The sequence below is a fragment of the Cebus imitator genome, unplaced genomic scaffold (assembly GCF_001604975.1).
Source record: "Cebus imitator isolate Cc_AM_T3 unplaced genomic scaffold, Cebus_imitator-1.0 Scaffold132, whole genome shotgun sequence".
In the NCBI taxonomy this organism is placed as follows: Eukaryota; Metazoa; Chordata; class Mammalia; order Primates; family Cebidae; genus Cebus; species Cebus imitator.
Window position 1 is genome coordinate 3,402,682 of NW_016107447.1, and position 23,204 is coordinate 3,425,885.

The 23,204-nt window shown below is 38.9% G+C and overlaps 1 protein-coding gene across 12 annotated transcripts in view; it reads left to right on the forward strand.

Moving 5' to 3' along the window:
* The window catches only part of NCOA3 (nuclear receptor coactivator 3), a 149,633-nt gene that overhangs the window by 83,157 nt on the left and 43,272 nt on the right, over positions 1-23,204 (forward strand). Inside the window, exon 1 of one of the 12 annotated variants that reach the window (XM_037743036.1) lies at positions 3,180-3,201. The exons of the other annotated variants lie outside the window; for them this stretch is intronic. The gene's annotated coding sequence lies outside the window, so the exon portion shown is untranslated. Of the gene's footprint in view, positions 1-3,179; positions 3,202-23,204 lie in introns of those variants that run through there. 12 annotated transcript variants of the gene reach the window in all.

A 23,204-nucleotide genomic window follows, 5' to 3' on the forward strand; every position in this document is an offset into this window, starting at 1 on the left:
TTATATAGAGTCTCTCTCTGTCACCTAGGCTGGAGTGTAGCGGTATGATCTCGGCTCACTGCAGCCTCCACCTCCTGGTGGAGGTTCAAGCAATTCTCAGGCCTCAGCCTCCCAAGTGGCTGGGATTACAGGCGTGTGACACCACACCTGGCTGGCTAAATTTTGTATTTTTGGTGGAAATGAGATTTCACCATGTTGGCCAGGCTGGTCTTGAACTCCTGACCATGCGCCTGCCTCAAATGTTCTGCCCGTCTTGGCCTAAAGTGCTGGGAATTGAGGCATGGATCACTGTGCCTCTTCCCTTTTCTTAACTTTTAATAGTACATCAGAATAGGAAGAATGAGAATAGAAAAAGCTGTCTGATTGCTGAGAAAGCCATCATGCTTTGCTTAGTTAAATTTCTTTCAGTAATACCATCATTCTCTTCGTTAGCTAGGCTTGAAATCGGTGTTGTTTTTCAATCCCACCCCACTCTGCTACATTTGGCAAGCAGGCTTTATCTGGCTTTCTATTTTCATGTCTCCTGCATTTGATCCACTTTCTGTTCCTGATTTTAGCTTCCGAGGCCAAGACCCCATAATTTCATGATTGTGTTTGTTCTTTGTCTTTACTGCTTCCTTGTCCACTCAAACTAGCAGATTTTCCTAAATGTATACCTTTAGTGAAGCTTCTGTTGTGCTCTAAGTTTTGTGCTGCCTTTCCTTGGCTTACAGATAAAAAAGTGTAAACTCCCTTCTCTGACATTTCAAATGGTAATTTATCTGAGAATCTATCCAAACCACTTGTTATAGGTCTTGCCATTTCTCTATAAAATTTCTTAGTTAATTGTGATATATGCCCATTCTTCTGAACATAGCAGACAACTATCGCCACAGTTTGTTTATTTATTTTTGGAGACTGAGTCTCGCTGTTGCCCATGTTGGAGTGCAGTGGTGTGATTTTGTTTCACTGCAACCTCTACTTCCAGGTTCAAGTGATTCTTCTGCCTCAGCCTCCCGAGTAGCTGGGATTACAGGCATCCGCCACCACACCTGGCTAATTTTGTATTTTTAGTAGAGACAGGGTTTCACCATGTTGGCCAGGCTGATCTTGAACTCCTGACCTTAGTGATGCATCCGTCTTGGTCTCCTGAAGTGCTGGGATTACAGACGTGAACCACTGCGCGTGGCCAGTTTTTAAAAAAATACCTTTTATTTGGAAATACACATTTACAGAAGTTACAAAAATATAGTATAAAGAACATCTGGATATCCTTTATCCAGATTCACCCACTTGCTTTATTATTTGCATTTGTGCCGTCCTACTTTCTTTCCTCTTTTTCTACACACACAAACATAAACACACCAATTTTTTTTTTAAACAATTTGAGGGTGAGTTACATATGTTATGCTTCTTTCCTCTAATACTTCTATTGTCATCCCTACAAATAGGGTCATTCTCTTATATAACCAATGTACAGTTAATAACTTCATAAATGGACATTGATGAAATCTGCCCATATCCCAGTTTTGTCAGTTACCCTAAGAAACTCTCTTGTAGCATTTTCTATGCTTCCTGCATAGACTTCAGTCTCCGGTCAGGTTCTGCATTCAATTATTATTTCTTTTTAGTCTCCTTTTTCCTGGGCTATTTTCACAGCCTTTATCTCTTATGACATTGACGTTTTTGAAGAATACAACCCTTCTTTAACTCCCTAACTCTCTTTAATGGAGATGTTCATTTTATGCTTGTCTGAAATTTACTTGTGATTAGATTAAGATGTTACGTATTGGCAGGAATACTGCATAGGTAATGTGATACTCAGATGGAATCATATGACTTCCATCTCTCTTTTATTGTGATGCAAATTTTGATCCCATGGTCAAGGTGTTGACAGATTTCTCCACTGTATGTTTTTTTTTTCCGCGCCTCTTTTGCCAAGCAATAAGCAGCCTGTGGGGAAACAATGCAGATATTCTGATTCTTTTCACAGTTCCCTCTAGATTTGGCATTCATTGACTTTTGTCTGATCCAGTTTTTTATTATGATGATTGCAAAATGGTCATTGTTTTCTTTCCAGCGTTCCTTTCACATTACCAGTCAACTCTTGGCCATATTCCATAATCAGTAGCCCCATCTATTGGTTTTAGATTAATGCATTCCTATTTTTTTGAATGCTTTACAGTTCACTTACCCTACTTAATTGTTTTGGTGCTCAAATTATCCTAGAAGTTTGACTAGTGAAGCTCCTGTAAGTGTGCTGCTGTGTCCTTGTGGGGAATAAAAGTTTGAGAGACCAAGATCTCTGAGTACTAGGTGTCCTCACTGCTTCTGGGCTGTCTTTTCATCTTGACCTTTTTAGTGGATAGAGCTAGGAAATAGTATTCATGCTTATACACATACTCATACAGTTATCCCTTCCTGCCTGAGGGTGATGGGATCTAGGACCCTTGTGTGCATCAAAATCTGTGGATGCCTAAGTTCTTTAAACTATAAGGTAGCGATTGTATTTGCATAGAACTCATGTTCAATTTCTTATATGCTTTAAATTGTTTCTAGATTACTTATAAGACACCTAACATAGTGTAAATACTGTGTAGGTTGTCGTTAAACTGTATTTTTTAATTTGTATTTTATTGTTGTATATTTTTAAATTTATTTTTTGAGTATTGTTGATTTGGATTTGGATGCAGAATCCATGGTTACAGAGGGCTGACTGCACATGTGTTCATTGAAACATGGATATACATATTTTAGAAATCATGAGTTTATATCAGTATATACATCTTTAGCATGTCTACAGGGTTCTTTCTTTGTATCCCATTTTTAACTTTTATGTTCCTTATTATGTGGGAACCCGGACTCTCAACATTAGTACATTTGCTCATTTGCCCAATCCTCTAATACATCTAAAATAATTTCAGAATTGCTTTTTCCATTTCACTACAATAAACAAACTGAAAATGAGTGGAACATTTGTCTGTAATTCTTTAACTCCCAATTTTACCCAAGACTGAGAGTAAATAGTTAAAATTTAAATTGCTTTGGATTAGCCCTCCAATTCTCCTCTCTGCTATTTATTTATTTATTTTTTTTTAAAACAGACTTTTGCTGTTTTGCCCAGGCTAGAGTGAAGTGGCGTGATCTTGGCTCACTGCAACCTCTGCCTCCTGGAGTCAGGCGATTCTCTTGCCTGAGCCTCCTGAGTAGCTGGGACTACAGGTGTGTGCCACCATAACTGGGTAATTTTTGTATCTTCAGTAGAGACAGGGTCTCACCATGTTGCCCATACTAGTCTCCAACTCCTGACATCAGGTGATCTGCCCACCTCTGCCTCCCAAGGTGTTGGGATTACAGGCGTGAGCCACTGTGCCTGACCTCCACCCTACTTTTACTTCTGATCTTAGTTTCTGTATGATCTAGCTGAGGTATTCATTTGAGCCAAAATTAAGTTTATTTACTTGTTTGCTTATGCTGCATTCCATTCTGATTTTTATTTTTGTATTATGTAGAATAATATGCTTTCAAAAGTCCAGATTTTACACAAAAGGCATACATTGGTTTTGTATCCCTTCCATGCCATTTTCCCTCAGTTTGGATAGGTAACCAACTTAAATGTTTTCTGTCTTATCCTTCCTGTTTCTTTTTTTGATGATATCTCTTTTAATTTTTTTTTTACGCAAAAGATGGCATACTACGTATATTCTTTTGCACTTTGCTTTTTTCTCCACTTAATTGATATCTCCTGGAAAAATGCCATATCATGCCAAAGAGATCTTTCCCATTCATTTTAATTGTAAAATTTACAGAACATAAATATACCTTTAAAAAAAAAAAAAGACCGAGTTTTGCTCTTGTCAACCAGGCTGGAATGCAGGAGTACGTGCGATCTTGGCTCATTGCAACCTCCGCCTGCTGGGTTCAAGTGATTCTCCTGCCTCAGCCTCCCAAATAGCTGGGACTATAAGCGTCCAACACCCCGCCCAGCTAATTTTTGTATTTTCTTTAGTGGAGGTGGGGTTTTATCATGTTGGCCAGGCTGGTCTTGAACTCTTGACCTCAGCTGAGCCATCTGCCTTGGCCTCCCAAAGTGCTGGGATTGCAGGTGTGAGCCACTGTGCCTGACCAGAATACACCGTATATATTTTTTTAAGGTGGAGTTTTGTTCTTGCCACCCAGGCTGGAGTGCAATGGTGTGATCTCAGCTCACTGCAACCTCTGCCTCCTGGGTTCAAGTGATTATCATGCCTCAGTCTGTAGCTGGGATTACAGGTGCATGCCACCACACCTGGCTAGTTTTTGTAGCTTTGGTGGAGACAGGATTTCACCTTGTTGGCCAGGCTAGCCTCGAGCTCCTGATCTCAGTTGCTCCACCTGCCTCAGCCTCCTGGGATTATAGGTGTGAGCCACTGTGCCCGGCTGCAATTTCTTTTAAGTGGTTATTATCTAGGTTGTTTCCAATGTTTTGTAATCAAAATAATGTTACAGTGAATAACCTTGTAAATATATACCTTCCTAGTTTTGGGGTTATATCCTTGGGATAAATTTCTGGAAGTGGGAGTTTTGGATTGAAGGGTAAATGTGTGTCTAGTTTTTTTTTTGGATTGTCAAATTGCACTTCATAGATGTTGTGTCACTTTGGGTTCTTACCAGCAGCATATGAGAGAGCCTGTTTCTCCACAGCCATGCTGTAATAGTTATTTCACTTAGCATAACTTTAAAAAGATTCATCCATGTTACTGTATCAGTAGTTCTAATTGCTGAGTAGCATTCCATTGTGTTAATGCATCACAACTTGTGTTTTCAGTTTTTGGCTATTATAAATCTGTTATGAACATTCAAGTGTGTGTATATTTGTGTGAATTTTTTTACTTCTTGGGTAAATACCTGGGAGTGTAATTGCAGGGTGTTAAATATATGCTTACTTCTATAAGAAATTATGGAACTGTTTTCTAAAGTGGCTGTACAATTGTATTTTCCACCTGCAACATGTAAGAGTTTAAGTTCCACATCTTTTCCACTTAATATAGTCAGTCTTTTTAATTTCAGCTATTGTAATATGGGAATAGTGGTATCACATTATGGCTTTAATTTATATTTTCATGATGACTAATGATGTTGAGATTAGTTGCTTTTGCTTATTAAGCATTTCTCTCTCTCTCTCTCTCTCTCTCTCTCTCTCTCTCTCTCTCTTAAACCAAGTTTGAATGTTTTGCCCATTTAAGAAATTTGGAGGTTTGTTTTCTTACAGAGTTGTATACATTTAAAAAATATATATATTCTGGATGCAAGTCCTTATCAGATACGTGTTTTGAAAGTATTTTCTTTCAGTCTTTTTTCTTTACATTTTCTTAATTTCATTTGAAGAACAGGCATTTTGAATTTTGGAGTACAACTTAATATATATTTTTTTCTTTTATGATTAGTGCTCTTTATGTACCAAGAGGTTGTTATGTACCTTAAGATTGTTTATAAATTCTACATTCATGCCTTCTAATTAAAATAGAACCAAATTCATAGAAATCTTATAAAGCAATGATTACCAAACACTTAAGTGAATTGTTTTTAGGTTTATAGTGTTTTTTATTTTTATTTTTATTTTAAAGCTTCCTCTCTCCTGCCTCTATAGTGTCGTATGTATAAAAATCAACATTTGTTAATGTTGCCTTAGATATAATATCTCTCATTTAACGCCAGAAAACACATGATGCCAGATGGGAACTAGGAAGAGTAGTACATTCATCTTGGCATCAGTTTCCTCATAATGATCAGTTGACTTGTTTTACATATGATCTTAGGTTATTTCCAGCTTTAAGGTTCTATGATTGATAGATCAGATTTTACATTGCAGAACCTTTTAGTTACCTGCTAACTGCTACTACATCACTCAAAATGCATGATAACCAGTCAGATGGGAAGATTAAAGTCTTGCCTGGCATGGTGATTCACACCTGTAATCCTAGCACTTTAGGAGGCAGAGGTGGGCAGATCATTTGAGGTCAGGAGGTCAATACCAGCCTGGCTAACATGTCAAAACCCCATCTCTACTAAAAATACAAAAAAATTAGCTGGGTGTGGTGGCGGACACCTGTAATCGCAGCTACTCTGGAGGCTGAGATAGAAGAATCACTTGAACCCGGGAGGTGGAGGTTGCAGTGAGCTGAGATTGCACCACTGTACTCCAGCCTGGGCGACAGAGATTCCATCTTGGCAGGGGTGGGGGAGGTGTGGGGAGTGGGGTGGGGGGTGTGGGGAAGATATTTAAATTATTATTATTTTTGAGACAGAGTCTCGCTCTTGTCGCCCAGGCTGGAGTGCAGTGGTGAGATCTCGGCTCAGTGCAACCTCTGCCTCCTGGGCTCAAGTGATTCTCTTGCCTCAGCCTCCTGAGTAGCTGGGATTACAGGTATGTGCCACCATGCCTGGCTAATTTTTGTAGTTTTAGCGGAGACAGGATTTTGCCATGCTTGTCAGGCTGGTCTCAAACTCCTGACCTCAGGTGATTTGCCCACCTTGGCTCCTCAAAGTGCTGGGATTACAGATGTGAGCCACCATGCCTGGACTTTAAATGATTTTTTAAAGGAGATGTCTATAGGGATAGGTCAAGAATCTACAGTCCTTTGTTGGTGATTACTTGCAAAGGACCGTGATTTAACTATTTTTAAATTTTTTAGATTGGTGGGAGTTTCTAGTTGGTGTGGCTGGAAAACAATAATTTGTTATTGGGAAGTCCAGTTAGGCCAGTTCTATCCAAACTGTTAGAATAGCTGTAAATGATGTGGTTATACTGAGATTCTATGGAAAAAAAAAAGAATAATTGATACCATGACGTAAGGGTTTATTATTTATATATATATATATATATTTTTTTTTATTTTATTTTATTTTTTTTTAAAGATGGGGTTTCACCATGTTGGCCAGGCTAGTTTTGAACTCCTGACCTCAGATGATCCACCCACCTCAGCATCCCAAAGTGCTAGGATTACAGGCATGAGCCACTGCGCCTGGCGGGTTTATTTATTTATTTATTTGGTGGGCCTGGTTAAAAGTTGGCTCCGAAGTTAGAATGACTTGGATTTAATTTCTAGCTCCACCTCTTACTAGATATATGACTTTGGATTGAGTTTGCCTCTCTATGTCTCAGTGTTCTCAAATGAAATGGGGATAATGTTGAACTGTACTTTCATCTAGTTCACTATTCTGTGTTGCATAGGGCTGTAATGAGGATTAAATGGGAGGAATAAGTGGAATGCATTTATTGCAATACCTCACTCAGATGTTAGATTCAGTGTTTGTTCACATAGTGATTTTTTACTTGAAACACTAAAATTATGCATTATTTTATATAAACTAAAGAGTATATATTATGAGTTATGAGGTATACTTTGAAGGCTACTTGAACCCACTACTTGAACTTAAGAATGAGGCGATCAGTTCGTTAAGTGTACCTGCTCCCTGAGTATTTCTTCCTGAACTCGTCCTGCTTCTATCCTAGAAGTAAGCTATCTTTGAGTTAATAATTAACTTCATTTTAAATACTTTGAAAAAATCTTATTTGGATGTGTTCCTGAACAATGTTTAGTTTTTCTTGTTTTTTAGCTTTATAAAAATATAATGAATGTAACATGGTGGATTTCTAAATTGTAAGATCCAATCATGTTGTGTGTAATTCATTTTTACCACTGATGTATTCTTTTGCATGGTTTCATTAGAATTCATTTTTCACATCTGACATTGATAAACACTAGAGTTTCATTTAGCTTTTGAATTATGAACAATGCTGCAATGATCCTTTCTTGCATCTCTTGTTTAAAAATATATATATTTTAAATTAAATTAAATTTTATTTTTATTTATTTTTTTATTGAGATGGATTTCACCATGTTAGCCAGGATGGTCTCGATCTTCTGACCTCAGGATCCACCCACCTCGGCCTCCCAAAGTGCTGAGAATTACAGGTGTGAGCCACCATGCCCCGCCAGCCTTTTATCTTAATTACATATATAATACATATAAAATTACATATATAATATATATAATATATATATAAAATATATATATATTTTTTGGGTATATATATATATAGAGAGAGAGAGAGTGTGAGAGAGAGAAAAAGAGAGAGAGTCATACTCTGTTGCTAAGCTGGCACGTCCTGGGTTCAAGCGATTCTCCTGCCTCAGCTTCCCGAGTAGCTGTGCCTAGAGGCGTGTGCCACCACAGCCAGCTAATTTTTGTATTTTTAGTAGGGGCTTCACCATGTTGGCCAGAATGGTCTTGATCTCTTGACCTCATGATCCGCCTGCCTTGGCCTTCTAAAGTGCTGGGATTACAGGCATGAGCCACTGGGCCCGGCTCTGTTTAAAATATTTTTATCGCTCTAAAGTTTTAAAACATAAATTTGATTTTAACTGCCGACATATATACTTTCAATGTGGTGGAACTACTTTAGAAAAAGTCTTTCTTTTTAAGAAAATTTTAGACAGGGTCTCACACTGTCGCCCAGGCTGAACTGCAGTGGCATGGTCTTGGCTCACTGCAGCCTCTGCCTCCCAGGCTCAAACAATCCTCCCACCTCAGCCTCCCTGAGTAGCTGGGACCACAGGTGCGTGCCACTACACTTGGCTGATAAATATTTAAAATATTTTTGGTAGAGATGGGAATTTTACAGTGTTGCCCAGGCTGGTCTTGAACTGAGCTCAAGAAATCCACCCGCCTTGGCCTCCTAAAGTGCTGTGATTACAGGCATGAGGTACCATGCTGAGCCAAAAGTAAATTTTCCTACTGAAATGTTTTATACATTGTTTCTTGTTTTATTAGCTAAGTTATTTTATATTTCACTTTTTTTATTTATCATAGGATTAGCAGTAAGCACTGTAATTTTCCTTAAGTAGTTGATTTCAAAAAACCGACTTTATTAAAGCATAATATACATACAAAACATTTACCAATCTTGAATTTACAATTTAATGAGTTTTGACAAATGTAACCATCACCGCAGTGATGATATAAAACATTTCTACCATCCCGTAAAGTTCTTTGTGCCATCAATCATCTCCACTGGTCCGCAGTAACCAGAAGAAACCTCCAACTGCTCTGCTTTATGTCACTACTATTTTGCCTTTTCTAAAATTTCATATGAATAGGATTCCCATTTTGTGTGTGTTATACCTTTTTATCATTGTCCCACCATTCTTGGGTATTCTGTTCTTTTTCATTTTCTCTTTTTCAGTTTTGGGGAGTTTGTATTGATCTTAAGTCTCACTGGTACCCCAGTCTTATGTTTGGTCTTCTTTATGAGCCCATCAAAAGCATTTGCATTTCTGTTAGTCTTTTTGATTTCTAATCTGTCCTTTTTTTAAAGACAGAGTCTCACTCTGTTGCCTAGGCTAACGTGCAGTGGTGCAATCTTGGCTCCTGCAACCTCTGCTGCCTGGGTTCAAGTGATTCTTCTGCCTCAGCCTCCCAAGTAGTTGGGATTACAGGTGCCCGCCACCATACCCAGCTACACTTTGTATATTTATTAGAGATGGGAAGTCTCCATGTTAGCCAGGCTGGTCTCCAACCCTTGACATGAGGTGATCCACATGCCTTGGCCTCCCAAAGTGCTGGGATTAATGGCATGAAATACCTTGGCCTAACCTTTCCTTTTGTTTCCTCCTTAGAGTTTCATCTCTTTGCTTACATTATCCATTTCTTCTTGCATGTTGTTTGCTTTCCCCATTAGAGCCTATTAACATGTTAATCATAGTTAAGATTCCATGATGATTTTTAGATTTTTACAATAAATGTTTTTAAAGAACCTGGTTTCTTTACTGTTTACTAGTGAACTTTGGAAGCATCATTTGCATATATTATCAAACCTGTTTTTATTTTATATTTTATTTTATGACAGAGTCTTGCTCTGTTGCCTAAGCCAGAGTGCAGTGGCACAGTCTTGGCTAAGTGCAACCTCTGTCTCCTGGGTTCAAGCGATTCTCCTACCTCAGTCTCTTGAGTACCTGGGATTACAAGTGCGTGCCACCACACCTGTCTAATTTTTGTATTTTTTGTAGAGATAAGTTTCATCAGGTTGGCCAGGCTGATCTCGAACTCCTGACCTCAAGTGATCCTCCCCAAGTACTGAGATTACAGTTTGGGTGTGAGCCACTGCACCTGGCTGAAACCTTTTTTTATTGTTAGTGCCCATGATTTTTCATTTAAGAATACACATAATCAGCTGGACGCGGTGGCCCATGCCTTTAATCCCAGTGCTTTGGGAGGCTGAGGCGGGCGGATCACAAGGTCAGGAGTTCGAGACCAGCCTGACCAACATGGTGAAACAGCGACTCTACTAAAAATACAAAATTAGCTGGGCATGGTGGTGCATGTCTATAATCCCAGCTACTTAGGAGGCTGAGGCAGGAAAATGGCTTGAACCCAGGAGGCGGAGGTGTAGTGAGCTGAGATTGTGCCACTGCCCTCCAGCCTGGGCAACAGAGTGAGACTCTGTCTCAAAAAAAAGAAAAAAAGAATATATATAATTGACTGGGCACGGTGGCTCACGCCTGTAATCCCAGCCCTTTGGGAGGCTGAGGTGGGTGGATTGCCTGAGGTCAGGAGTTAGAGACCAGCCTGGGCAACGTGGTAAAACCCCATGTCTACTAAAAATACAAAAAAAATTAGCTAGGTGTGATGGTGTGTGCTTGCAATCCCAGCTACTCAGGAGGGTGAGGCAGGAGAATCACTTGAACCAGAGAGGTGGAGGTTGCAGTGAGCCGAGATCGTGCTACCGCACTCTAGCCTGAATGATGTAGCGAGACTCCTTCTTAGGGGGGAAAAAGAAATGTTATATATATATATATATATATATGGTATGTGTGTGTACACATACACACGCATATACACATAATCACACAACTTGTACACAAATATTCATAGCAACAGTATTTGTAATAGCAGAAAACTTAAATTTTCATCAGCTGATAAGTGGATAAATAGAATGTGGTGTATCCATACAATGAAGTATTAGCCAGAAACAGAAAGTACAGTCATGTAACATAGAACAGTATTTCAGTTAATGAAGGATTAGGACCACATATATCACAGTGGTTCCATAAGAATATAATACTTTATTTTTACTGAATCTTTTCTATGTTTGGGTATGCTTAGATACACAAATACAATTGTATTACAGTTGCCTGCAGTGTTCAGTATATTAACATGCAGCATAGGTTTATTGTGTAGAAGCTGTAGGCTATACCCTATAGCCTAAGTTTAGGCTATATTTTCTAGGTTTGTTAAGATGCACTCTGATGTTTGCACAATGATGAAATGGGCTAAAGACGTGTTTCTCAGAATGCATCCCTGTCATTAAGCTAGGCATGGCTGAACTGATATGTGCTACAATGTGGATGTATTTGAAAACACTATGCTAAGTAAAAGAAGCTAGTCACAAAGAACTAGATATTGTGTGATGCCATTTATATTAAATGTCCCGAATAGGTTAAATCCATAAAGACAAAAATACCTAAGTGGTTGCCAAGGGCAGGGGTGAATGGGTGGGAGGTTGGGTTATATGAAGTTGAGGGGTGGGAATGGGAGGAGGGGAAATAACAGCTAAGGGATGTTGAGTTCTTCCTGGGATAATGAAAATGTTCTAAAATTGATTACAGTGAGTTACACAACTCTGAAATATACTTAAAGCCCATCATGTACTGTAAGCATATGATACGTGAATTATATCACAGTAAAGCTGTTAAAGAATCTAACTGATGTTTGCAAAACTGCTAAGAGCACCATGATGTCATAAAGAAATTTTATGGAAAAATACTGCTTTCCCATGAACCTGATCTCAAAAGGTTTCCGGTCTCAAACATTGTTAGATTTCAAAAATAACATGTTAATTGCACTCACCTCAATTTTTAAAAAACTTTATTCAGTCTCTTTATAGGGGTTATCCTATAATTATATGGTCAATATAAATTCAAGCAGCATTATCTTCTTCATGTGTCAAGAAAGTTTACATTGAAAAGACTGTATTCTTGAAAAGACCATACCCAGATCCATCTCCACTTTTTCTATTTGTTTACTAAACGTTTGTGAGATATTTATGCTATCTTGCACAGTACCTCTAGGAATCAATTTTTACTCTAAAGTTTATGAATACAATTTAAAAAAATTCAAAAAAGTCATAGTCCTGGTGGATCTGCTGTTTAGGACTAGTTAAGTGCAGTAGTTTACAAGTAGAAAAGTTCCAGTTATTTTACTTGAGATGATCTGATGGCTTATTCTCTTCCTTCGTATATATTTTTTAAACATTTAAGAGTGTCATCCTCTATGTGAGGAAGACTGCTGACTAGTGATACTGTATTTAAAATGTGGAGGTAACTTGTTTTTATGATGGTATGTAGGAGATGATTAATGCATTTATAATTTGTTTTTTGAGATGGAGTCTCACTCTGTCCAGGATGGAGAGTAGTGATGTCATTTCATCTCACTGCAGTCTCCGCCTCTGGGTTCAAATGATTCTCGTACCTCAGCCTCCTGAGTATCTGGGATTACAGGCGTGCACCACCATGCCCAACTAATTTTTGTATTTTAGTAGAGATGGGTTTTACTATGTTGGCCAGACTGGTCTCGAACTCCTGCCTGCTTTGGCCTTCCAAAGTGCTGGGATTACAGGTGTGAGCCACCATGTCCAGCCACATTTATAACTTTAAAAGCTTACATGTCTTTTAAAAAATTTTTTGGGGAGATGGAGTCATAGTCTGTCACTCAGGCTCTCTAGTGCAGTGGTGTGATTTTGGCTCACTCTAGCCTCCACCTTCCAAGCTGAAACAGTCCTTCCATCTCAGCCACCCGAGTAGCTGGGACTGCAGGCATGCACCACCACACCCAGCTAATTTTTTGTATTTTTGGTAGGGATGGGGTTTTGCCATGTTGCCCAACCTGGTCTCGAACTCCTGGGCTCAAACTATCTGCCCTCCTTGGCCTCCCAAAGTGTTGGGTTTACAGGCATGAGCCACTGTGCCTGCAAAAAAAAAAACCTTAACTATCTTGAATTTAGTTTTGCTCATATAACAATTTACTGTAAAAGGCAATTTATTCTGAGTGTAGTTCACATACCATACAGGGAATGCTTTCAAAAGACAATTTCTATTGATAGTTATATTTTATTATTAAAGTCAAAGAATGTCTTAGTCTGTTTTGTGGTGTTCTGTTACAGCAACAGAAACTAGGTAGTTTATAAAAGAGGTATATTTAGCACAAGATTCTGGAAGCTGGGAGGTTCGAGATCTGGTCAGCTTCTGGTGAGGGCCTTGTGCCATGTCATAACACCACGGTGGGGAAAGTGGAAGGGGAAGCAGCGTGTGCAAAGTGACCAACAGAAGAGGTGGTCTCACTTTATAACAACCCACTCTTTAATCCAAACCTGTGGGAGCAAGAACTCGGGGGAGTCAGAAAGGCATTAATCCATCTTAATGACTTAATTGCCTCTTAAAGGCACCACTTCCGAATACCACAACGGTTGGAGGCCACACCTCAACATGAGTTTTTGTGGAGATAAACTATATTCAAACCATAGCAAAGACCAAAGGTTAAGGTGGTTTACTTTCTGCTAAGCTTTTAGATATAGGCATGACAATCGTTAGATCGGTTATATATAGCTTTATAATACTTAATTTTGTAACTTAAGAAATAGAATCAGCTATTTATCAGCTCAGTAATATCAGCTCAGTAATCTAATAAAAGGTGAACTGCTGTACAAATAGTCCAGTTTGTATCACTGTTATAAATGACCCTGTCTCTCATGTGCCAAACTTTTAGAGTAATTGCCTTCTTATGATTTTGTGTTTCTAAAAACTTCTAATTAGAGTGTGTTTTTGAATCTGTATAATATTTAACATATAAAGCCTGCATTATTTAGAAGTTGATATTGAAATCCCTTAAACTTCTGACCTCAGGTAGAATTTGCTTATGTATAACCATTACATGCAGCTCTGGTGGGTTCAAAATTGTGTTTTCTGGGCCTCTGCTCTGTGAAGAATAGTATGTATTGGACATGAGTACATGACAGCTGACATTTATCAAGGATAACAGGGGGAGCCATATTCATTTTCACATTTTAAGGCAACTTTGAAAGCTTTGTATGCACACACATGCTCAACACATGTTCCTGAGCTTTACATATATTGCTTGTCATTAATACAAGAAACTAAGTATAAATCTTTAATGAGCTCCATATATTAAACTTACACTGTATGAATACACAAGCATTTTGAAAATCAGCAATGTAGACTACTTAATTCATTTACATGGAATTTATCTTTTATGGTTTCTGTGCTGTTACAGATAATGTAACACATTCCAGATAGCTCTTTTGTTATATTGTTTGATTTGGCCCTTCTTTAATATCTTTATCATAAAATTTTGTCCTATTGTAGAAAACTAAATTGTAGAAATTAACTTTTTCTAAACTCCACTGTTGGTATATTGCTGTTCTCTTTGCAAAGCTATTTATAAGGCTGTTTTTACTGGAGGGTGACTTAAACAGAATTGGAATGGCATAATTTTGTTGTCTGGGTTCTTAGCCTTTTAGCAATTCAAAAAGAATAGAATAAAACTGCAAAGCTCATAATGTTACCCCAACTTGTTAATTAAAATAACACCTTTTGGGGTTGGTATAGGTTTCAGATACTGCCACCATTTGGTATATTGATATGCAGATCACGTTGACTTGCTGCAAGGTAACAGGAGACATGCTTTGACTTCAGAAGATAAATTGGCCATGCACAGCTGTAATCCTACTGTCTTTTTATTTCCAGACATGATTTAGTAGTTTAAGGCTGTGATTCCTAGGTGCTGAGAAGAAAGTTGAAATTTATTTTTGTGTATGATAATTTTTACTTGGGTTTTTGTTAAGCATAGTTTGTGGTGTGAAGGCACCATGTAAACTGTTGGTGTTTCAGTACTTAAATAGCTCTCTCTTGATTTTATTTGAAAAATGAGAAGCCTAAGTTTCTTTCCACTTTCCTTTTGGCAGTTGGAAAGGAAGCCATTTTATTAAGAGTGATGAATAGTAAGGGACCTTTTTTTAGGCTAGTTAAATTGCCAGTGTCTTTACATTAAAAAAAAAATGCAGAGCAATCAGTTATGAATGTTAACATGATTTTTCAGGGGAGAAGTAATCCTTGGTCACTTGTAACCCAAATGCCTTTCCTAATAAGAGTTCTGTTTTTACAAATTCTTTTGACAGAGAAATGTACAGTATCAGAGAGGTTTTTAGGAAACATTTTAAGTACCTAGCAGAACAATTCAGGAGCACGAACAAAACTTTTCTATTGGAAGGTCTTAGCATCTTTGATAATTTAGTATTTCTCAAGAGACATCTCTTAAATTCTCTCATAGGTACCAAGATTTAGACAATTTGCTTAATTTATTCAGCTGATGAAATGGGAGAGTTCCCTGACTCCCCCCCTCACAACCTTGCAGGACTTGCCAGCAGGGCTGTGGCTCATCTGTTCTGCTCTCAAACCCCTTTTGGGAGGGGAAGCATGCATACGGGCAGGTGTAGGAACCGGGGCAAGTGCCTCTGGGCTCTGTCCTCATGGCAGTGTCTAGGGGTGGGAACCTGCAACTCTCAAAGCCCAAGTGGGCATATGTACAGTATGTTCTTTTAGCTTTGCTGCTGACCATGGATGGCTTAAGTGTTAAATAGCTCAGGGCCGTCTTGGTACTCAGGTCCTTATCTGGCGTCCAGGAAGTATCAGGTCACACGCGGACTTGAGGATGGTGAATGTGGGGATTTTATTGAGGGATGGAAATACCTGTCAGGGGGATGGATGAGGAACTGGAAAGGGGATGGAATGGGAAGATGATCTTCCCCTGGAATTTGGCTATCCAGTGGCCCATCTCCAGTCTGACTGTCCTCAGTCGAACTCCTCTCAGTGTTTAGATGTTCCTTCTCTTCTCTCCTCTGCTGTACCATTCTGCTCTTCTTCTGCTCTTCTATTTGTTTCCTTGTGGAGCCGGGGCTTGAGGTTTATGTGGGTACAGGATATGGGAGTGTGGCTGGTCAAAAGGCAACTTTTAGGCACCAAGACAGGAATGCTTGTTCTCATTTAGGGTTGTGGATTTCCAGGCTTGAGGGTGGGGCCTTTGCCAGGGAACTGTCCTCTTTTTTCCACAGTATTTCTCTGTCTCCTGTCTGTATCAGTAATATAGGAATTAGAAAACATGAATATCTTTTATTGTAAACTAGGTTTACAAACTAGGTTTACTAAAAGACCTAGTTACTTTTTAGTTAAGAGGCCAAATTCTGTTTTTCTTAGTAACTTTGATTCTGTCTGTAAATCATACGGTTCTTGAGGGACCCATTTTTCAAGAGCCTTGCCAACATCACTGAGGTTTTATCTATGGTTTTTAAACCTTTCAATAACTTTGTAAAGGTGATGGATGTCTATTTTAGAGGAGATGAAATTGAGGTTAAGAGATACAAATTTGGTAAGATCATGCTGGGCTCAAATCAGCTCTCAAGTCTGTGTTTTTTCCCCCTCTTCACTTCACTATGATTCATTTGAGTTGGATCCGTCTTTTTTTTTGTTCAATGATTATGATGTGTGTTTGTGTACAGTCTAGGAATTAACCTTGTCTAATGATTCTTGGTTTCAGATAAGTATCCCATGTCCATCCAGAGTTTGGCCACGGATAATTGATGATACTATCTTTTCAAATTTGTGAAAGCTTATAGTTCTTCTAACATCCATTTTATTCTTGTTTCTTTTCTTTTTAAATTGAGACCGGAGTTTTTATTTTTTTGAGGCAGAGTTTTGCTCTTGTTGCCCAGGCTGGAGCGCAGTGGTGCAGTCTGGGCTCACTGCAGCCTCTGCCTCCCAGGTTCAAGTGATTCTCCTGCCTCAGCCTCACGAGTAGCTGGGATTTTAGGTGCTTGCCACCACACCCATCTAATTTTGTATTTTTAGTAGAGACAGGGCTTCACCATGTTGCCCAGGCTGGTCTTGAATCCCTGACCTCAGGTGTCAAGCCCGCCTCAGTCTCCCAAAGTGCTGGGATTATAGGCGTGAGCACCATTTCTTTTTATCATTTTTAATGGCTTTCAATTATTATTTTAAAAATAGGGGCTGGGCACGTGGCTTACGCCTGTAATTCCAGCACTTTGGAAGGCCGAGGTGGATGGATCACCTGAGGTGAGGAGTTCGAGACTAGCCTAACATAATAAAACCCGTCTCTACTAAAAATACAAAAATAACCTCGTATATATATGAGGTACATATATAATAGAGTACTTTATTTCCTCTGCAACTGCTGGTGGCAGTTTGAAGTAATAACTTTAGCTATTGATAATACCTTTTTTCACCTTCCTTTCAGAAGTTTTTTGTTTGGTTTCTACCTATGAGACTTTTTTTGTTTCTACCTATGAGCCTTGCTTTTGGTTCTCTTATCTTGGGCGTGATTTGATTTCCTGACTGCCTTTGCTTGTTTCTGGTCCTAGAGGTCAGTTGAGGTCATGGTGTTATTAGTTTATTGCTTTACGTTTTCCCTCTGTTATGGCCCACAAATATGTTTGTCATGTTTGAGCATAACCGTGTCTTTTGAAGTTAATACAAAATTCACATTTAATCTATCAGTGTTTGGAGCAAGCGGATAAGGTGTTGTTGATTGATAGCAGCATTTCTCTGTTATCCTATCCAGAAGTCGTCTCCATGGCTTGTTTATACAGACCTGCAGTTAGTAGGTACCAAAGCATCTGTTTATTTACTTATCTGCTTACTTTATTGCCACCACACCTGGCTAATTTTTTTTTTTTTTTTTTTTTTTTTTGTAGAGACAGGGTCCTGCTGAGTTGCCCAGGCTGGTCCTGAACTCCTGGCAAGTGTCCCTCCTACCTTAGCATCCCAAAGTATTAGATTACAGGCATGAGTCACTGCTCCTAACCCTAAAACATTTATTACATGAATGTGGAGTATCTTGGAGAAACCAGACCAGTTTCAAGCTCTCGACCTCAATCTTAATATGATACAGTGGTTCTCAAAATGTGGTGCATGGACCCCTAGAAGTTCCTGAGAATTTTAGGGGTCTGCATGGTTAAGACTGTTCTCATAATAATGCTAATGTGTTATTTGCTATTTTCATCCTGTTGATGTTTGCACTGATGGTGCAAAAGCAGTGATGCATAAAATTGCTGACACCTTCCCATGAATTAGGGCAGTGGCACCAGACTCTATTAGGTAGATGTTACATTCTTCACTGGCATGAGCTCATAAAATAAAAAAAATCAGTTTTCCACTTAGGATTGTCCATGATGAAGCAGCGACATTGTTCGTCTCTAGCCTTAAGTTTTTTTGTTTTAATATTCTGTGTAATGAGAATGCAAAATGTGCACAAAGACTTCTTCCTACCAAAGTATGATGGTTGTCTCCAGGCAAAGCACTTGTGCAGTTGTTTGCATTGTGAACTGAAGTACCTCCTTTTTTCGTGGAACACCATTTTTACTTGAATGAATGACAAACCGTGACTATTCAATCTTGGTTATTTGGAGACTGTCTTGAAATTGAGGGAGGGAAAACATCTGACTGTATTGGTTGACAGTGATAACATTTGAGCTTCAGGTGAAATTATAAATGAGTAAACTTGAATCTGCCATCATGAACATAACAGCTTTTTATTTCCTGATGAGAGAGATGGTGACATTTAACGAATATGGCTTAAAAAAAATAGTATAATGAAATGTACCAGCATTTGAAAGATCTACTTAAACTGAATGAACCCGTATTATCTAAATGACCAGTGTTTGATTATACAGTGATGCTTGGGTTAAAGATCTGTTCAGAGTGCAAGTTAGATCCAATGCATTTTAATGAGACAGCATGAAAATTCATTTATATGGTTTCAGATTCCACTTTGCAACTGTAGGAGACTAGACTATGCCCTAAAATATGCCTGTTTGGTGTAAGAATTATTTTGAGACACAGGAGAAGTTCTGAAAACAGTAGAAGTTACCCTTTTATAAGGGAAATTTATAAAGGAAATCTCACTTGTAAGAGTGTCTTCCTCGTTACCAGGAAAAGGATGATTCAATCACTAGAAAATTATCAATGGAGAAGGCATAGACTTAAATCTATATAACAAGCCTTACTGTTGTTTACCATGCTTTTCTTGGTCACCTCTCCATAACCATTACCCCCTAGCCCCCGTGCTCTTCTTTCTTTGTTTCAGCTGAAGATGGCATTTAAGTCTGAATTCTAAGCCAGCTCTTAGAAATGAACAAATTTACTCATTTCTCTGGGTATCTGTCATGTATATATGAGGTATACTTACTATATTTCTGATTTTCTTTGGTTAACTTGTCATTTGTTAAGGGGCCTGTCCCAGCTAAGAACTCAGATAGGCTAGAGGGAAAATTATGTTTTCCTTTTCTGTAAAACTAACCTTTAAGAAATTACCATTTATTTTAATGTAATAACCAGAAATAATATCCATAATTATTTATAAAAGGCTATTAAAATAATCCTTCCTTTTTGTCTTTGTGAGGGCAGATTTTCTTTATATCCTTTAATCAAAATTGCACCAGGTTGAATGCAGAAGTAAATAATTGCTTTCTATTAAGTCAGCTAATTATTTACTGTAATATATAAACACTGTCAATGTTCTCATTGTTTCAGAATTTTTTTTTGTGCAAAAATTGTTATTTATTTTAATATATGATGGGCTTTAAAAAGTGAATGAGGGCCAGGTGTAATGGCTCGCATCTGCAGTTCCAGCATTTTGGGAGGCCAAGATGGACGTATCACCTGAGGTCAGGAGTTTGAGACCAGCCCGGCCAGCATGGTGAAACCCTGTCCCCCGTCTCTACTAAAAATACAAAAATGAGCTGGGCATGGTGGTAGCAGTGGTAGGTGCCTGTAATCCCAGCTAATCGGGAGGCTGGGGCAGGAGAATTGCCTGAACCTGGGAGGTGGAGGTTGCAGTGAGCCAAGATTGTGCCATTTCACTCCCGCCCAGCCTGGGTGACAAGAGCAAAACTTTAAAAAAAAAAAAAAAAAAAAAAAAAAAAAAAGTTGATGAGTGTAAGTGTGGTGGTTCATGCCTGTAATTCCAACACTCTGGGAGGCTGAGGTGGGAGAATCACTTGAGTTTACGAGTTTGAGACCAGCCTGGGAAACATAGAAAGATCTTGTCTCTACTTTAAAAAAAAAAAAGTCAGCTGGACATCGTGGCACATGCCTGTGGTCCCAGCTACTTGGGAGGCTGAGGTAGGAGGATTATTTCAGCCCAGCAGATCGAGACTGCAATGAGCTGTGATCGCATCACACTGGACTCCATTGTGGGCAACAGAGCTGAGACCCTGTCTCAAAAAAGCGAATGTTTGTAAGTTTTAATTTCTAATATAGTGAATACTGACATAACCCACATAGCAGAAGTTATTACAGGTTTCCAGTTTTCAAGAGGTAAAGGAATCCTGAGATCAAAAGGCTTGAGATCTAGTGAATTTGGTTGGAACTCTAGAAACATTTGACTTAAACCTTTCACCTTGCTGTATTTGATGTCTTGTAGCATATTCGTTTCCTGCTACAGCTGCTTCTATTCTGTGCTGCAACTGAACCCCAGCCTGGGCAAGAGAGCTGAGACCCCGTCTCCAAAAAAAAAAAAAAGCGAATGTTTCTAAGTTTTGATTTCTAACATAGTGAATACTGACATAACCCACATAGCAGAAGTTAAATACGGAGAAGGTTTGAGGTAACCAATCTGAAGTTTGGCCAATTTGAGGGGCATTTAGTTGTTAACCTAAATCTACTTCTTTTATTAGTAAGAACCAGATTGACTACAGAGATTTAGGACTTTGAATAGCTATGTAACATTATAGGCTACGTCTGGTACTCAGTTGTTTCTGTTTCTGAATCACAGATTAACCATTAATTTTTTTTTTTTTTTTTTTTTAAAAGACAGAGTCTTGCTCTGTTGCCAGGCTAGAGTGCAGTGGTGCGATCTTGGCTCACTGCAACCTTCGCCTCCCGGGTTTAAGTAATTCTCCTGCCTCAGCCTCCTGAGTAGCTGTGACTATAGGCATGCGCCACCACGCCCAGCTAATTTTTGTATTTTTTAGTAGAGATGGGGTTTCACCATGTTGGCCAGAATGGTTTCGATCTCTTGACCTCGTGAGCCACCCACCTCGGCCTTCCAAAGTGCTGGGATTACAGACGTGAACCACCGTGCCCGGCCACCATTAATTTTAAATAGAGATGTTTTGTGGCATATAATACAGTTGCTGATGATTTACTTACTAGTTTGTTAATTGCTGACACTGAGTCATCAGCTCCTTGAAGGCAAAATACCTTGTCTGTCTTGATCAACAATTCATCTACTCCAAGCACTTAGTATCGGGGACACAATTTCTTTTTTCTATGTGGACAATACCCAATATGTTGAACAGTGACTACAAGATACTTGCTGAAGTAGGTTTTGGTTTTAACCAGTTTAGGTGTATGAATGATTTTACAGAAGTTCATAATAAAGTTTTCTTGCCTCAAATATTCTCTAATAGTAATGCATAGACTTCATTTACTAGACATGCATAGGCAGGTTTTGTGAAGTACAGAAAAAAAGGTCTTTAAAGTAATGGATCATGAAACTAACCTTTGAACAGCAACAAAGAAAAAAACCAAGCCATGTTGTATTTTATTTATTATTATTATTTGAGATGGAGTCTCACTCTGTTGCCTGGTCTAGAGTGTAATTGCACAATTTTGGCTCACTGCAACCTCTGCCTCCCGGGTTCAAGTGATTCTCTTACCTCAGCCTTCCAAGTAGTTGGGATTACAGGCGCCTGCCAATATGCCCGGCTAATTTTTGTATTTTTAGTAGAGTTAGGGTTTCACCATCTTGGCCAGGCTGGTCTTGAGCTCCTGACCTTGTGATATACCTGCCTTGGCCCCCCCAAAGTGCTGGGATTACAGGCATGATCCACTACACCCAGCTAAGAATTTTTAAATAGCGTTTAATCACCAGGCTTATTCTTATTTTTTAATGCTGTATTTTAAATTGAGTGATATGCATCTCCTCTTGTTTTCAGTATTTTACATTTTTACTTGCTGCACATTTCTTCCCTGAAACAATCTTGACCTAATGGTGTTTTTAGCTCCACATAATACAGTAGCTATTTTTTGGAGAGGAATGGAGAGGGTCAGGGTTTTTATTGAATTTCAGTTCTGATACCTTTTAACCTTTTTACTAGTGCCACCCCACCCTCCAGAAAACAAATAATGTTGAGAGCTTTTTTTCTTTTTTGACTTTTTGATTTATATTTTATTTGTTATTGGTATTGTTGTCATCATTAGGTGAATAATGGCTTTGAAGATTTATTTGAAAAGACAAATCTTGTTATCAGACACAAATTTTGTTATAGGGATATGGAAACGTTGTTGTTGTTGTTTTGAGACGGGGTCTCGCTCTGTCCCCCAGGCTAGAGTGCAGTGATTATGGTTCACTGCAGACTTGACCTCCTGGGCTCAGGTGATCCTCTCACCTGAGCCTCCTAAATAGCTGGGACTAGAGGCACATGCCAACATGCCCAGCTAATTTTTTTTTTTTTTGTAGAGACAGTCACTCTGTTACCCAGGCTGGTCTCAAACTGCTGGGCTCAAGCAATTCTCTTGCCTTGGCCCCGCCAAAGTGCTGAGATTATAGGTGTAAGCTACTGCAACTGGCCCAGCAACATTTTTTTTTTAAGGATTCTTTTGACTTTAAAGTTATTTAATAATTGTTGAGGAGTAACAAGCGGTGAGGTCAGGAAAAAAAAGACTGAGCCACAGACTAAGCAGCAGTACAGATGATGACAAAAAACCCCCACTCCTTCCGCCCCTCAGGACCAGGGTCTCACTCCCTTTGCGCAGGCTGGAGTGCAGTGGCACGATCCTTGGCTCACTGTAACCTCTGTCTCCTGGGCTCAAGTGATCCTCTCACCTCAACCTCCTGAGTAGCTGGGACTATTCCCAGCGCCACCATTCCCAACTAAGTGTTTTGTATTTTTTGTAGAGATGATTTTCGCCATGTTGCCCAGGCTGGTCTTGACGTTCTGGGTTCAAGCTATCCTTTCATCTTGGCCTTCCATAATGTTGGGATTGCAAGTGTGAGCCACCACACCTGGCCAAATTTTCTCTTTCTACCTCTGCAAAAGGAGAATCTTCTCTGTATTTCAAGAAGATGTGGAGTTTAAAAAAAAGAAAAAA